This window comes from Mixophyes fleayi, chromosome 4 (assembly GCF_038048845.1).
Source record: "Mixophyes fleayi isolate aMixFle1 chromosome 4, aMixFle1.hap1, whole genome shotgun sequence".
Classification (NCBI taxonomy): domain Eukaryota; kingdom Metazoa; phylum Chordata; class Amphibia; order Anura; family Limnodynastidae; genus Mixophyes; species Mixophyes fleayi.
In genome coordinates, this window is record NC_134405.1 from 134,039,667 (window position 1) to 134,057,268 (window position 17,602).

A 17,602-nucleotide genomic window follows, 5' to 3' on the forward strand; every position below is an offset into this window, starting at 1 on the left:
TTGGCGGCCCTCACTATACCACATAAGTAGGGACCCCTATTCAATACATTGTAAGTTATAAAACCCATATAATAAGAATGTATAATAATAAGAATGTATAGTAAGAATTACATTCAGTACAAAATATAACATGAATTGTAAAGTGCTTATTGAAAATATTAAAGGGAAAGTACAGGGACACACCTTTAAAATCTGGGATTGTTCATGGAAAATTAGAGACAGTTGGCAGATATGTTGCAATAAAAGAGGACATCAGGTAACTTTACCCCTAAATGTTATTAAAAACCCCTAACATACCAGCTACGTAATAAGTATACACTACAGTACATGGGCACAAAAAAACACAGCTCCAAAAAGCCATGCCAGCCACAAGATGGCGCCCGCTGCTATACCAACAAGACCCCCAGTGCCCGCCAATCATGCAGCTGCGTGGTGTGACCACCGTGTTTTCACCCCCCCCCCATCTCCTCATCTCGCGCATGCGCATACTATAGTCCGGGGGTCGGCAGCGCTTCGGGCGGAGAGAAGGCAGGGGATGGAGAGGGAGTGACCCGGGGTCCGACAGGGATCACGGTCAGGCAAGTGGATGAAATGCTCTACAGTCGTATATGCAACTACAATTACCTTAACTTGCATTGACATTAACGGAATGTACAGGGTGTGCAAGAATGTGTATGGTCTATAGGTGTGGAGTATGAACGTGTGAATCCCATAGGATGTATATTCAGCGGTATACAGAGGGGCATTTCTTTTCACATGTGCTGCATATGTGTAGGGAAGGTCCAGCTTTATGTGTATGAGACTTGTATCTCTGTAGTTCTGTTATTCATTGTGTGGGGTTGTGTAATTAGAATATATATTAGTGAAAACAGAAATGTCCATGTGTAAGTGAATATCTAATATTCTATATGCATTTTTAGTGCCATGTGTGGTAGTATGATTGCTTAGATCCGTAATAGATGTGTAGCGTTTTTATTGAAACATATGCTGGTGTACTAGTTATAGAATAAGGTACCAAATATCAAGGGCATGTGTATATTGACATGATTGCATTACATTAATTATGTGTACTTTATAATTCTTTGTATAGGCTGCTGTGAATTGTGCTTGCACTGTCTGATTCTCCATTTACACACACAGCTGTCTGCTATATACCAGGAATTTATAAATCCCAAGGTGGCCAGGCTCCAACATTCTGTTATCTATACACACATTAGTTCTCAGTAACTGGACAGAGGTTTGTAGGAGTTTTCTTCACAGTTGTTAAAAATTGCTAAGCCACATATATACATACACAACATGTAATGTATTTATTTATTTAAAGTAGAATACAAAGCACCAGGGATGGACATAATTATGTGAGGGATTAAAGCCATACATGTACACAAGTTTAGGAGCCGGACATGTGCATTTGTTAAGTGCTGAAGAGATGACTGCAAAAAGTTGGATGCATTTACTTCTTGTCTTATGGGGGTATATGCTTGTTGTGGACTGTGCTTCATACCTAAATTCTGAATTAAGTGATTTGTCTATTAATAGATACGTTCTGTATACAACAAAGATGTTTCTGAAATAACTTTATTTGTATTGCTTTTATAGACGTATATAATTTTCCCAGTTCTCAGAATTTTTTACGTGTGTGTGTGTGTGTGTGTGTGTGTGTGTGTGTGTGTGTGTGTGTGTGTGTAGTGAGTGTTCAAATAAGGCCATGTTGTGTACTAATCATTATTTAGGGCTTTGCATTTTAATAGTCTTCTCCATTGTACCAGCAGCTTTTCTCCCTCTGCCTGAATGGCTAGTTGATACTAAATAGTTGCTAGTAGCTTTAGCAAAAAGAAATGTAAAGTTTATGGAATAGAATATATTTGATATAAAGCTTTAATTGTGTTGGAACTCTGCTACATAGTTTACTTTTTGGTTTATATTTGCTATCTGGAGTTCTGTGATTGTATTCTGACATTGACATATTGATTCGTGTCTGGCCTGCTGTAAGACAGGGGTTTGTCTTCGGCTGAATGCTGTGTACTGCAATCTGGTGGTCAGTACTGAAGGAAATTAATAATGAACCCAAAATTCAAACATCATCATCTATTTATATAGCGCTTCTAATTCCACAGCACTGTACAGAGAACTCACATCAGTCACTGCCCCATTGGGGCTTACAGTCTAAATTCCCTAACATGCACACAGACAGAGGGAGAGACTAAGGTCAGTTTGGAAATCGGAGCACCCAGAGGAAACCCACGCAAACACCCCAAGCTAATTGATACTTGCAGTTCTATAATTATGGCACTTGAGATTGAATTTGGTCACCATGTCTGTTTGTGTGTGATTTGATTCCTGAATCAAAGCAATTATTAGACTTTTCCTTTCAGGTTTTCAGAATGTTGTTAATACTATGATTACAGATAAAATATCCCATGCCTATACTTTGAAAGCTAATACATTTTTTTTAAAAAATATACTTATACAGGCTTTTTATAGTGTAAAATATTTGCATACATGAAAGACTTGATGCCCTGTTTTTTTGTTTTTAATTGCATGTGAAAATGCAAGTGAAAACACATATGAAATGTGTTTTAAGCATTTAAGTGTTAAATGTTCTTAAACATGCAAGTATGTATTGTTTCGTTTGGTACATGATTTGATTTTCACATTCTTTTAAATGTGCTTAAGTTAAGTTAAAAATGCATCTTAAATGCAGAATTTTAACACCCGTGTGTACATAGCTTGAAGAACCTGTTCTGCTCAGGGTGAATAGCCTTTGTATTACTGCATAGATATCCGCTACAATCCTGCTGACATTTGCAGAGTTGTCTCCAAATGTGCTTAACTGCTATGTGATATTGCACACATATAGCTTACTGCATTAGCAACAAAGCTGGAATCAATGAGAAGATGTATGCAAACTTTAACCAGATCCAATGGGCAGCACGGTGGCTAAGTGGTTAGCACTTCTACCTCACAGCGCTGGGGTCATGAGTTCAGTTCCTGTCCATGGCCTTATCTCTGTGGAGTTTGTATGTTCTCCCCATGTTTGTGTGGGTTTCCTCCGGGTGCTCCGGTTTCTTTCCACACTACAAAAACATACTAGTAGGTTATTTGGCTGCTATCAGAATTGACCCTAGTCTCTGTCTGTCTGTCTGTGTGTGTATGTACGTTAGGGAATTTAGACTGTAAGCCCCAATGGCGCAGGGACTGATGTGAATGAGTTCTCTGTACAGCGCTGTGGAATCAGTGGCGCTATATAAATAAATGGTGATTGTGATGATGATGATCTAGTATCTCAATATCTGTTTCATATTCTGTATGCACTGAAAACTATATACATCAACTTCTCTACTCTATTTGAAATGATCACGTTAAATACATCCTTATCTAGTACATGTTGATACAGGCTAAAGCTGGGTACACACTACAGAAATTTAAACCAACTTTTTATGCCGAGCAATTTTACATGCGATCGATGTTTCGATCGCTCGGTCCATGGACTGCATACACACTAGCCTTGTTTAGGACGATGAAGGGAAAAGCGGACTTCCTTTTAGCGACTTTTTACAGCCATTTTGTCGTGAGCAATGACTGTAATTTTATACTTGCTGTTGTGGATCGGTCGGAAGTTTATACACACTACACAACGGAAACGAGATTGGAACGAAAATATTAAACGGTACGACCAACCAAATGAGGCGACAATCGTCCATTTGGGCAGACTTTCAACCATAGTGTCACTGCACACACTGACCCGACTTTTGAACGAGCGGTCGTATGTCGGCTGATTTAGCTGATTATTGGATGAAAACTGTGTAGTGTGTACCCAGCTTAAGCCATGCTCATCTAATCCATTGGTGCTCAAACGTTAGCTTTTTTAAGCTGTGATCCCAATTGTCACTGTTCCAGTAACCCCAAAAGAGCCAGTTCCCAATAGAATATATTGCATATCAGGCAAACTTTGACCTCTTGGGGTTCCAACCCACAGGGTTCTTAACTCCTGATCTTGTCCAAGTGAAGATCATTTCCTTTTATTTGTCAATCCTAATGACTTGTCCTGTGTCTGATCTTTAGGTTCCCTTATGTTTATCCCATTCTTCTTATTTTCTATTGTGATGCTGTCTTCATTTTTGTAGCTTCCCACAGCCGAATATAGCCACATTTATTGATGCAAGTAGGGTTCCATTGATCTTTTCTTTTTGGATGATATTCTTGGGGTCTGTTTGAACTTACCTTAGGTCTTCATTTCCACCCAATCCTTTGACTTTATTCAGGTCTGCTTTTTCCATCAAATACCTTTTTTATTATCTTTTTTTTTTTTTGTTCCATCTTTGTTTTGTTATTTCACTGTAGTTTCTGACTCTAGTTTGTTATTTTGGTCCTTAGTTGTTTTATCTATATGTATGTCTGCCCAGTTTCTCTACATTGGATGATATGGTGGCAAAGATTATAGGGCTTGCAGCACTGGGGCTGTACATACATACTGGTAAATTAATTGAACTGTGGACCCAATTGACCCTAGTTTGTGGGTGGTAGAGAATTTAGTGTAAGCTTCACTGGGTTAGTTAAAATATTATGGGGCAGTCATTCAAGTAATATTTTTCTTTCATTGTTTGGGCAGTGCTGATCTAGTATTGTCTTAAGAACACCAATGCTACACATAAAATGATCACATTGATAATTGTTTTGATTGGTATTTTAGATTTGCTTATTCCCAAGTTCCCATATTGTATTAGTACTTGCTACTGTTGTGTAATATGTTGGTGCTGTATAAATGAAATAAAGGATAATAAAAATAATTCTGCCCATTTGGGTTTCACTGACTCAATTACCTATGAACAAGTAGAAATGCACACATAATTCAGCGTAAAAAATAAAATAGTAGTCCAGGAGTTAAGGGAAGTTGAAGTAGTAAATTGTAAATGGCAAAATAATTGTGATGTGGGAGCACAGTGTTTTTTTCAATTGATATAGTCATTTGTAAAGTTTATTCTCTCCCCCCCCCCCCCCCCTTAAAAACATTATTCCAAGTGTTCTAAAGGAAACATATATTCAGTAATAGAAGTAATTTTCATTTCACTTTACTCATCTTTATTTAATTTTATGTGTGTGTGTATATATCTATTTATATGTCAGCTATATTACTGTATGGATAACAAGCTCTAGAGATTGACTACGCCCTCTCCTCTTCAGTTTCCACACGTGTACGTAATCCTCAGTGTCCAGTGAGTCTAGTTTAGTGTGAAAGGTGAGAGGAAGAAATATTTGACTTCTGAGCGAGACTCTATTTTTATCCTAGTGGGGTGTCCGGTTTTTCTGTGCTTTTAAAGTAGCTGGCCTCCTTGGCACCCATAGAGAGCAGTGAGGTGCCCAGTTTATCTCGATCTGTTATCCTATTTTTGAAAACATCAGGTCATTTAGGTACTTTACTTTTTCTACAATTGATTCTTAAAGTACACTGCAATACCACTGCATCCCATAAGTAATGTGAGGAATATGTTCCTTATTGTTTAGGCAGTGCAGGTTTAGTGTTGTCTTAGTGACACAAATAAAATGATTGATAACATTGTGTTTATTTACATGAAAGGTTTTTCATATTGCACAGATCAGGTTTTGATTGGTCATTTTTACTGTGTTAACGTGATGCTGTCTGTATGTGTGAGTACCCACTGCTGTATTTATTCCCATATGAATGTTTTGTGTGTTTTTCACAAATGTTCCAAAAACATATGGCAGCATGAAGAACACTGCGAGGTTCTGTAGTATTCTTGTGCACTGTGTTTATGCATTTAGAATTTAGACTGTAAACTCCAATGGGACAGAGGCAGGGACTGATGTGAATAGCACCATTCTCTCTCTACAGCGCTGAGGAATTGGTGGCACTGTATAATATGTTGATGATTACAATGCTAGGGTCCAGTGACAAATGTATGTGTTTTAGTTTTAATTGTTTGTTTTTATCCTCGCATAGCTCTGATTCCCTGTCCCCCTAGCATTTGAAGGATGTCCAGGTGGCGTCACTATGTGTAACCTCCCTGCACCCTACACATTTTCAGTCTGTTGCTATCCACTTACTGGACCAGCCTGGGACTCTCACTGTCCAGTGTGAAACCGTTAGTGGCACCGTACACTCAAGTTTTGTAGCTGCAAACAAGCCTGCCATTTGTCAATATCTGCTCACTCATGGTCACCTGGGCCAATGGAAAAACACTGTGGCTGTCCCTAAACTGGCCTATACTACGTTCCAATACTGTTGACCTTTATTGAGATTTAAAAAAGGCAAGAATGCTAGTATATTTTCTCAATACATAAATGATCCTGTATCTGTTTAATTTACTATAGAATCAATTCAGAAAAGGCATCAAAGTATTCTATTGATATATTATCTGGAAACCCATTAGCCATAAATTTCCATAAACGAGATATAAAAAGGAGATTGCTTGATTTTGTATGATTACCGGTACACATTGAAACTTGTTTTTGGTATTTGTGAATTAAAATGTTTTACCATGTTTTCTCCCAGCACTGTACAATGGTGTTTGTGTCTTTATTTGAGGATGAGGTCACACATTTTTTTTTATTTTTTTTTTGTAAATCTTTTTTTATTGTACAAAGAAATAGGCAAGTTTACATCATGTCAAATAATTGCAACATAATATCTCAATGTACAAATAACATTTTTCTTTTTCTATCACAAACATAAATGAGAGAGGAAAATAAAAATAAAAGAAGGGGACAGAAATAGAATGGAAAAGAGAAAAGGTCAAGAAAGGAGACAGAGGAGGGGAAGAGAGAGGAGACTGAGACTAACCGAGTCACTGAATAGTGTGTTTTCCTGGTGTTTCTCATGAAACATACTACGACTTCCTATTGATACCAGTTTAGCTGGGCATTTGCCAATCATTCACATTTTGGATAAAACTTAACCTCATCCACCATCCTCAAAGATTTCTCAGTAAAGACCACCTAGTATCTTCAAAGACCCGCATGATATGGAGCCGAGTCGATTCTTTCAATGTGTCTATGTATGCACCCCATTTAGCATGGAAGCGCTCCACCCCTTTCTCTAAATCATTGAAGGTGGCTCGTCTGTCGAAATATAATGTTTCCATCAACTCCGATGGAGGTCACACATTTTTAAGCCCTGGTGGGATTCCAATATTCTACCTAAATATAATTGCATAAAGGGCACTGTTCCCGTTACACTGTAGCATAGCTCATTAATAATTCACAAATGCAGCACTTAGAGCCGCTAACTGATTGGCAGTTAAAACAGAGGAGAGAAATTGTACATAACGCATCAGTCCACAAGGCTGTGCCACCCACCCCCCCTTTCAGTAAATGAGTAAAATGTGCTTCATTCAGTAATGTTCTTATATTCTCCAGTATAGCACATACTTGTTCCTACTATGTTACTGATTTAAGGCTCACTCACAGCTATCTGCTTTTTAATTCACTTTTCATATATTAATAAGGGACTAAAACACATCTAAAGTTTGCATTAGTTTTCATCATCATCATCAACATCATCATGTAAGGTGCCAAAAATGTCTGCAGTGCCGGACAGCCAGGATTACAAAATACAAATTGCAAATAAAAACAGATCGAGTACCAGTTTTGAGACAGAGGTTAGAGAGGGGTCGTGCTTGTGAGAACTTAGTCTGGAGGTGTGTTTTACCCATGCACAGTGTATAATATTGAAGACTAATTTAAAAAAAAAAATAAAATAAGAAATCCACTCATTTAAAAACCTCAGTGAAATGTATGCACATGCTAATGATTTTTACTGACAACAGTTTACAATCGCTTTTTTTGTTTTTGTTATTCAAAGTAGTCATCCGGTGGGGTTTATACCATTCCGTAACACAGATTATTTGGATTGTCTATTTTTTGTTTAAAAGCATGAAATGAGAGTACAAGGATTCTTTTAATCTGCTAAATGAGCAGCTTGTTATTGGTTTCATGTACATGAGAGAACTTTCACAGAATTATTAATATCTTATAATTGTTTTCTATACAGAACTGTTTAGACCTTCAATGCAATCCAAAATCCTGTTCCTTCACAATCTTTAGAGACTATGGGTCAGGTTCCTCATACTACTTTGATAACTTATTGAAATTGGTGTGTTCTTTACAACCTATGGATATTATTATGCATTGAGCATAACAGGTTTGATTACAAATTATAACCCCAGAGAAAACAATTAAACCAATAATTATATCAATAGTGACAGTATATACATATACATGGATGGAACTTTGTTACCTGTTTAAATGGACTTCTCGCTGTATGCTGAGAACGGAGAAGCCCAGACTTATACTCTGCACTACATAGTAACACTATGCCGTTATAACTTGGGGAAAAAAAATCGCACAATAAGGTGTTTGATTGCAGATTATAGGTGAATGCATTCTGTTTATACACGTATGGCTATAAAATAGAAGAATATATTTAATTCACTGGTATAGCATTGGTCTGGTCATGTATAGGGAGTTCCATGTAGATATCAAGTTTCTAATGAGGTGTGCTAATATGATATAGTAACATTTATTTCTGTGCCCTGTAGTTTGTATCCCTAGATTCAAGAGAATGGGATTGTGCCAGTGTAAATATGGGATTTTTGTTTTCTTTAACTAAATAAAAATAAACAGCATTATTTTTAATTTTCTTGTTTTTCACTAAATCAGTGCTGTCCAAATATTTCCATGTAGAGAGCTGAGTCCCTCTGTTTTGAAAGGCTGATGACCCCCAGTTGGGCATTCTTGCTCTAAATAAAGCTGGGTACACACCTCTACAAACATTGTGCAGTTCACAATACTCATGGCCATTTGGTTAGATATTGCAATAGTGTGTACAGTAGCACAATCATGTTATATTGTACCAAACTACATTGCATCTATTGATTTGGTTTTATAAACTTCCTAAAAAATATGATCAAGGATGGAACGATGTCTTTTCAGCAGATGGTTATAAGAGATGAAGATCACCGATCTGAAGGCACATTGCGTAGGTGTGTACACATAAATCGCAATGCTCGTCATGACTTTAAATCGTTGGTAAAATTGTTAGAGACATTGCATCTGAAGTATGATTGCATAGGCTTGTAACCAGCCTAAGGCTTATATCCTACTTATAGAAATACACTACTTATTCTCAGTGAAAGCATTGTATTCTTAAACTGTGATCATTAATGTGTCAGTCATGAGAAAACCATCTCTGGATGTGGTTCATTAAATATTATCACTGGTCACTAACATGATTTATAGAAGCAACTAAATTGTTATTAACAATTATATTTTTAGGAATTGCATACATATTATTTACATTTTATTTGAAAGATATTTGATATCAATTAACAGTTTAATGTTCGTTGCAAAGGAACTTGGACTTTCATGTAGGTTTATGTGCATTTTATTCTGTACACATGACCTGAATTAAAAAGAAATCTTTCTATGTGGCTTCCTGGTGTTATATAGTTTTTCTGACTAAGTGACTTTGATTGTTCTTTACAATCCACATATTATTCACTATGATTGTTTTTACCCTTCCAGTTGTACATAATATAAAAAGCTCTTTATGCTATATTTATAGTGGTATATGTTGCCAGCTTAATGAGATGGTGTTGGTACCACTGCTAGGTAAATGCTAATGCAAGTTAAAACAACTTTAGCTACAGCATACTTCACAAAAGGACTTTTAACCATTTCGGTTAGTGATGTGTGAGGCTTTCCAGTTTTCCAATGTCACATTAACAAATTTATTATTTTCTATGTATCGGAAAAATATTTCTCTTGTGTTTCGCCAGTAATTTAGTTTTCATCCATTAATCGTCTTTTACTTGTAATATATATGTGTTCCCCATTCCCAAATTAGCCTTTGGCCCATTTCATAATGGCACTGAAATATATGCAGAAACAATGGGCCTCATTTAGAAATCACAAAATGGCTAAAGTGCAGCTCAAAATCCTCTTTGATAGTGTGGTGTTCTTCAATTTTTGCAAGTATGTCCAGATTTCTGCAAAAGTGCACAGGTTTATGGTGTAAGTAGATGTCGTTTGCACAGGAAGAGAAGTTGTTGTTGGGCTAAGTGAGGCAGTCCTTTCAGAGTGTGGAGTAGGTGCCTTGGTGTGCCTCTTTATGCTGAAAAGGGCATTTGATCTTGTCTTATAAATTCAGTTTTAAAGGGAAACAACTTGCAGTTGCAGCTTGGTATAGAAGCACATTTCTAGGCACACTTTGCCCAAACACACAAAAGTGCCACCTGTAATAAAGTCACTCCTAATATTTTAAAGAGAAAATGAAGTTTTATTGTAATGAAAGGACTGCAGAGTTATAAATGTGGTCCAGTGTTTGCAAAAGATGAGCCTGTAACCTTGGCAAAGATATGATTAAGTATGTTTTATTTGAAGCATGTATACACTATGGCCTGATTAATCTTTGGGCATATGTTCATTTGGTAGCATATCTTGCGTGAAATAGCTCTGCTCAGAAATGGAGCTTATGCCACTGTTGACAATTGCATACGATTCATGTCCGAATGCGAATGATACTTACGACTGCTCTACATCTTGAGAGATGGAACAGGTGAAGGAAGGGACAGATTAACGTAGCCCATCTATGGTACGGGTGTGCCAAGAGCTTTTCTGACGCAGATGCAGCCAATTCAAGTCCTCTGTTTCTTGTAAGTACACTTGGTTTTAGCCATAACATTTGCACTCGCTACAGATCGTGTGAATGCCAACTGATAGTGATGACTGACAAGGCATAGTCTTTAAGAGACTTATGCTTGCCACTAGCTAGTATAGAATATCTTTATACACTAGACCAGTGGTTCCCAAACTTTTGCAGTTCGCGGCACCCTTAGAGTCTCCAAATTTTTTCAAGGCACCCCTCCAAAATAATTATTGAGCAGTCCTGTTTTAGAAGTAGTTGGGTCAAAAAATTGTAATAAGTATTTAGGTCAGGACAGAAATAGTTATTTAGTTGTATGCAAAAATGCCCCCTCTGCATCCAGACACTCTGCCCTCAGGCACTCTGCCCCCTCTGCATCCAGACACACTGCCCCCTCTGCATCCAGACACACTGCCCTCTCTCACACTGCCCCCTCTGTCACGCTGTCCCCCCTCCTCTGCCCCGCTCACGCTGTGTCCCCCCTCCTCTGCCCCGCTCACGCTGTGTCCCCCCTCCTCTGCCCCGCTCACGCTGTGTCCCCCCTCCTCTGCCCCGCTCACGCTGTGTCCCCCCTCCTCTGCCCCGCTCACGCTGTGTCCCCCCTCCTCTGCCCCGCTCACGCTGTGTCCCCCCTCCTCTGCCCCGCTCACGCTGTGTCCCCCCTCCTCTGCCCCGCTCACGCTGTGTCGCCCCTCCTCTGCCCCGCTCACGCCAACCCTCTGCTCCCCTCCTCTGTCCCGCTGTCACCACCCTCTGCTCCCCATCCTGTCACCAACCTCTGTCCCGCTGTCACCACCCTCTGCTCCCCTCCTCTGTCCCGCTGTCACCACCCTCTGCTCCCCATCCTGTCACCAACCTCTGTCCCGCTGTCACCACCCTCTGCTCCCCTCCTCTGTCCCGCTGTCACCACCCTCTGCTCCCCTCCTCTGTCCCGCTGTCACCATCCTGTCACCAACCTCTGTCCCGCTGTCACCAACCTCTGTCCCGCTGTCACCAACCTCTGTCCCGCTGTCACCATCCTGTCACCAACCTCTGTCCCGCTGTCACCAACCTCTGTCCCGCTGTCACCATCCTGTCACCAACCTCTGTCCCGCTGTCACCAACCTCTGTCCCGCTGTCACCATCCTGTCACCAACCTCTGTCCCGCTGTCACCAACCTCTGTCCCGCTGTCACCATCCTGTCACCAACCTCTGTCCCGCTGTCACCAACCTCTGTCCCGCTGTCACCATCCTGTCACCAACCTCTGTCCCGCTGTCACCATCCTGTCACCAACCTCTGTCCCGCTGTCACCACCCTCTGCTCCCCTCCTCTGTCCCGCTGTCACCACCCTCTGCTCCCCTCCTCTGTCCCGCTGTCACCACCCTCTGCTCCCCATCCTGTCACCAACCTCTGTCCCGCTGTCGCCACCCTCTGCTCCCCTCCTCTGTCCCGCTGTCACCAACCCTCTGCTCCCCTCCTCTGTCCCGCTGTCACCAACCCTCTGCTCCTCTCCTCTGTCCCGCTGTCACCAACCCTCTGCTCCTCTCCTCTGTCCCGCTGTCACCAACCCTCTGCTCCCCTCCTCTGTCCCGCTGTCACCAACCTCTGTCCCGCTGTCACCACCCTCTGCTCCTCTCCTCTGTCCCGCTGTCACCACCCTCTGCTCCCCTCCTCTGTCCCGCTGTCACCACCCTCTGCTCCCCTCCTCTGTCCCGCTGTCACCATCCTGTCACCAACCTCTGTCCCGCTGTCACCAACCTCTGTCCCGCTGTCACCATCCTGTCACCAACCTCTGTCCCGCTGTCACCATCCTGTCACCAACCTCTGTCCCGCTGTCACCATCCTGTCACCAACCTCTGTCCCGCTGTCACCACCCTCTGCTCCCCTCCTCTGTCCCGCTGTCACCACCCTCTGCTCCCCTCCTCTGTCCCGCTGTCACCATCCTGTCACCAACCTCTGTCCCGCTGTCACACCCTCTGCTCCCCTCCTCTGTCCCGCTGTCACACCCTCTGCTCCCCTCCTCTGTCCCGCTGTCACACCCTCTGCTCCCCTCCTCTGTCCCGCTGTCACCACCCTCTGCTCCCCTCCTCTGTCCCGCTGTCACCACCCTCTGCTCCCCTCCTCTGTCCCGCTGTCACCACCCTCTGCTCCCCTCCTCTGTCCCGCTGTCCCGCTGTCACCAACCTCTGTCTCGCTGTCACCAACCTCTGTCCCGCTGTCACCAACCTCTGTCCCGCTGTCACCAACCTCTGTCCCGCTGTCACCATCCTGTCACCAACCTCTGTCCCGCTGTCACCACCCTCTGCTCTCCTCCTCTGTCCCACTGTCACCATCCTCTGCTCTCCTCCTCTGTCCCGCTGTCACCATCCTGTCACCAACCTCTGTCCCGCTGTCACCAACCTCTGTCCCCCTCCTCCTCTGTCCCGCTGTCGCCATCCTCTGCTCTCCTCCTCCTCTGTCCCGCTGTCGCCATCCTCTGCTCTCCTCCTCCTCTGTCCCGCTGTCGCCATCCTCTGCTCTCCTCCTCTGCCACGATCCCTCTCACTCTGCCCCGCCTCAGACGCCAGCCATAAAAAACAAAACAAAAGCCATAAATTTGCCAATCCGTCGGGCGCCGGGACCCAGCAACCTCCCCTCTCCTGCAGCTTGCTACTGACGTCGATATTCAGTGACAGCTGCAGTAGAGAGGAGGCTGCTGGGTCCCGGCGCCCGGCGGATTGGTAAGTTTCTGTGGGTTTTTTTTTATGTCTGGCCCGTGGCACCCCAGTGACAGCGCCGCGGCACCCCTGGGAGCCGCGGCGCACAGTTTGGGAACCGCCGCACTAGACTATAGAAAAGCTTTGTATGTGCAGTACACAGTGCAAACATTTTTATTTATGCTATGTATTTAATGCAAAAACCTTTAGTTTTGTGTTAAACAAATATTTCTATAAATGATTATACTGTTAAGAGTAGCTTTCTTGTTACAATTTTTTGTGTCCTGATGGTATATTTATTTTACATTAACGTATGTTTACTGAAGTCTGTTCTGTGTATCTACATAAGGCAAGTATAGAGCGTACTTGCATCCAAATTGAAACTTATCTTGAGATGCGCTTTAAATTTAAATACAGTCGGAACTACGCTCAAGTTCCATGTTTTTGTTTTGTTTTTAAACCACAAATAGCTTGAAAGTTGTCTTTGGACTTGATTCGGGCCCTTTATGTATAGGCTCTGTCAGTTAAGGGCTTAATGGGTGGTCATTTCGAAACTGATATGTTATTTGTCTGAGTAAAGTGTAAAACACTACAACTTCCTCTTCATGATGCTGGTTAACCACTCCTGTGGTCGGGAAGAATGTGTTCCTGAGGTTAACCCAGAATACTGTATGAAGTGGTTCTACACTATGCTCTTGTATAATCTGTATTAGCAGGTACCAATTATATCCATTTTACTACAGTACAAGATTTTGCTTCCTTGGTGATGTACAGTTTGTTCTAATGAGTTCTTTCATTAGTCAAGTCATAAAAGGCTTTTGTCCTAGACTGAGGCTAAGGAAATAAAACGCCTACAGTCGATAAGCATAGTTGAAGTAGAACGGACCGATAACGGTTATTAAACAACTGGAGAACCTGCAGGTTACATATTCAAGAAAAGCAAAGTTTTGGGGACTGGAGATAATTTTGTCATAGACAGAGGCTGGACATGACACTCCAAATAACACCACACTCCGAATCAAGGCCGCGCACAGACAATCACTTTCCACACCCCTCCTTAAGTCAGACCACCAGCCTTGTACTATTCGACAAGTGGACAGAGAAGAAGGAACGGTCATCCTTGCTTCAGTCTCCATAAAAGCCATCTCGTCGTCCTCATTATTTATATAGCTCCAGCAAATTCTGTAGCGACTTACAATTGGGAACAATCACCGTAATAAAACAATACATGGTTATACAGACAGAGATGTAGGAGGACCCTGCTTGCAATTTACCATCTATGGGATATTCCCTAAAAATTTACTTCCCTCAATTCCCCCCCCCCCCCCCTTCCCCCTGCTCACGACAGACGCACCCAGAAATAGGAACAATTAATATTAATTTATAGATTAATATCCATCTCGTCCAGATTCTAACAGGCAGCAATCTTGCTCACCTCTCCCTACTATCTGTTGCAGAAACCTCCCCCAGTACTTCTATATCTCCACTCATCAGTGCAATCATTAGGTACTGCTGGAGGATGCGCGTGGTGATCTGATCATACGCTTTGTGGATCTTCTGGTGCTCCTCAGCCCTGCAGGTTGCTGGGAGGGTGACTGGATGCAGGCTCGCATCCGGTCACAGGGAAAAGACCCCTGGTTCTGAGCCCAATCGGTCTCTCAACAACAACAACTGAACCCAAAGATGGAAATATTCTTATTATGATATAGTATTCATAAGGTATCCGCATTGAATAGAGTTATGTACACTTAGTTAAATGTAAATAGTGAAGTATGCTATAGCCTACACTAATGGCAAAACTATTTATGCCTACTTTTATATAGCATATACAATATATAGTTTTATATCATATGCAGCATTAAATTAAGTGCCAACTTTAGGTTAATGAGAATTATTTTTTTTTTTTTTTTTATTAACAACCGTTCTAGTTTCTGAAACAAGGTGTATTTGTGTATTGTATGAAATTAATTGTATGAAGCCAACAATGCACACAGCTTTACAAAGTTGCATGGTAAAGATTTTGGACTATGTACAGTATTAAACTGTAAGTAACAACACAAGTAAATGAGATTTCACTGCTCTAAAATGTTAACACTGTCAATGGTGCCATTAGGATAAATGCTTTCTGCATATTCTGCATATTGGTTCTGAGTGCTCCACTGCCATTTAGAAAGAATACAATCCATTTCCTGCATATATTTTAGGTTGTTTTCCTTAATTTATTTGCACTAACTAAATCCCACGGTTGTACTTAATAATGATGACTTCTATCTGCAGAGTTTTAAAACCCTGGGGATATGACCCTTCTGACTTTTTAACCTTCAGCCAGAGTATTGGTTTGCTGCTAGATTTTCACATATGGCAGAAACAGTGTTTATCTGAGAGTATAATTGCTGTAATCCAGAAAACTGCAGTGTGTGGAGAAATAAAATCTTGCACTGTAATACTTTAAGGCATTCTTTTAAAAATGACAGTTACTGCATCAGAACACAGACTTACACAATCTGCCTACCTCCTGGTGGGAATAGCTGTGTAAGGGGGAAATGAAGTAATGTAGCTTATGCTCAACAAGTGATGAGTTCAAATAAATTACCATTTTATATTCTCCGCTACTCCTCTTACCCTTCCCTATTTTCTCCTATGAAATTTATACAAAGATTTATTTTACAATATATTATGCGATCTACAGAGCTCAATTGGATAATAATACAGATTGTTTCAAAAGAAAATGACCCACTGTTTAAGAGTATTACTTACACCTCAGTGCTGAAGTAATGCTCTGACCCCATGAACAATACACAAAGAGCAGGCATCGGTATTCTTACAGACAGTGTATTTCTCCCATTCGCAAACCATGGGTGCTCACTGTAAAAACTTTTTTGTGCCTGATCACCCAACATACTTTAAAATATTCTCTTGTGTGCTTAATACACAGCAAGTCTGAGTCTTACTCCAAATAATTACAGTAAAGATCAATTACTTCTTACCAAGACCATTAGGATAAATAAAAAACCAGTCACCCAAAACACACTTCCTCAAGGTAAATTTTACATCACTGAGTTTTGATAGAGATTGTCTTGGATTCTGGGCTTTCACCCAAAGCACCCTATTGTAATACACTACTACTAGAGTGGTAGCATTCCTGTTATCCCCCTTTCTTCTTGTAATGGTGTCTTTATCTTCTAAGTTGTGTATTCTGCTATTGTTTGTTCTTTGTTCTCTTGCTCCAATATTTATTTGTATTATGTTCTTTTTATGACTCTACGGCACTGCAGAATCTGTGGGTCCTCATTAATAGATGATGACTATTCCTGGAGTGGTTGATGTTCACACGCATTAGCATGAAAATGGTGGCGGTGCAATGCTATTACAGGTTGTAAATTAACAAGCTTTTCAATAAATATGATCTGGAGGAAAGCCCTTTAAATGCTTCACAAGAGTCTCCCTATAAAATTAAATCGCCTCCCTCCTCCCCACCACTGCGGTCCTCTTTCTCTGCAAGTCATTCTTCCCTCCTTGTCTGACATAACGGCATAACTAGTAACATTGTCCCAGAGGTAACAAAAGTAACATAGGGTTCGTATCATGTCTCCTGGGAGTGTGCTTGGCACTAAGCTGCCCCCAATACTCCTCGCCATCCCCATGAAAGCTTTGAATTGCTGCTTGCAGCAGTTCACCATGGCTATGTCCCCGCTCTCTCTTTTGTGCAGGGATTTACCTCCCAACTTCCATGGAGAAAAGTACCGATTTGCTGGTCGACAGGACAGTCCCCTCAAATAGGGATTGTCCCACCTAGGTATATGTAACTGGGAGTCCACACAGAAAAAATTATTTAATGCAGAGGATTGAGATTATTATTTTCAGTGCGTTTTAGTGCTGAGATGCAAATGAGACCTTTTAAAATAGGGAACATTCAGTTTATGGTATAAATTTAGTAATACCAGAAAATTGCTTGTGTACATCCTCCAGGAAACACTTCAAATTCTCATACTAATAACAGAAGACATGTTCGTATTCTCATTCCAATAACAAACATGTTAGTATCTTACACAGCTTTTTGGACAGTGTATATAAATAATAAAATAAATGTATAGGGGTGATTTGATAATGATTTTTTTTCTTGTGTGAAGGTTAAACTGTATTCCCTGTCATTGGACTGAGAATATCCCATTCATGTGCTGCTTGAATGATCAGTGAATGGAACTTATGTTGGAGCATGTAGTTTTCCTTTACAACAGCCTTTGCACAGATTTGAAATGCACA

The 17,602-nt window shown here is 41.1% G+C and overlaps 1 protein-coding gene across 4 annotated transcripts in view; it reads left to right on the top strand.

Annotated features, from left to right (window-relative positions):
- Positions 1 to 486: 486 nt before the first annotated feature.
- Positions 487 to 17,602, top strand: part of TLN2 (talin 2) — a 198,991-nt gene continuing 181,875 nt past the window's right edge. For all 4 annotated transcript variants that reach the window (XM_075208360.1, XM_075208364.1, XM_075208361.1 and 1 more), the window contains exon 1: positions 487 to 578. The gene's annotated coding sequence lies outside the window, so the exon portion shown is untranslated. The remainder of the gene's footprint in view (positions 579 to 17,602) is intronic.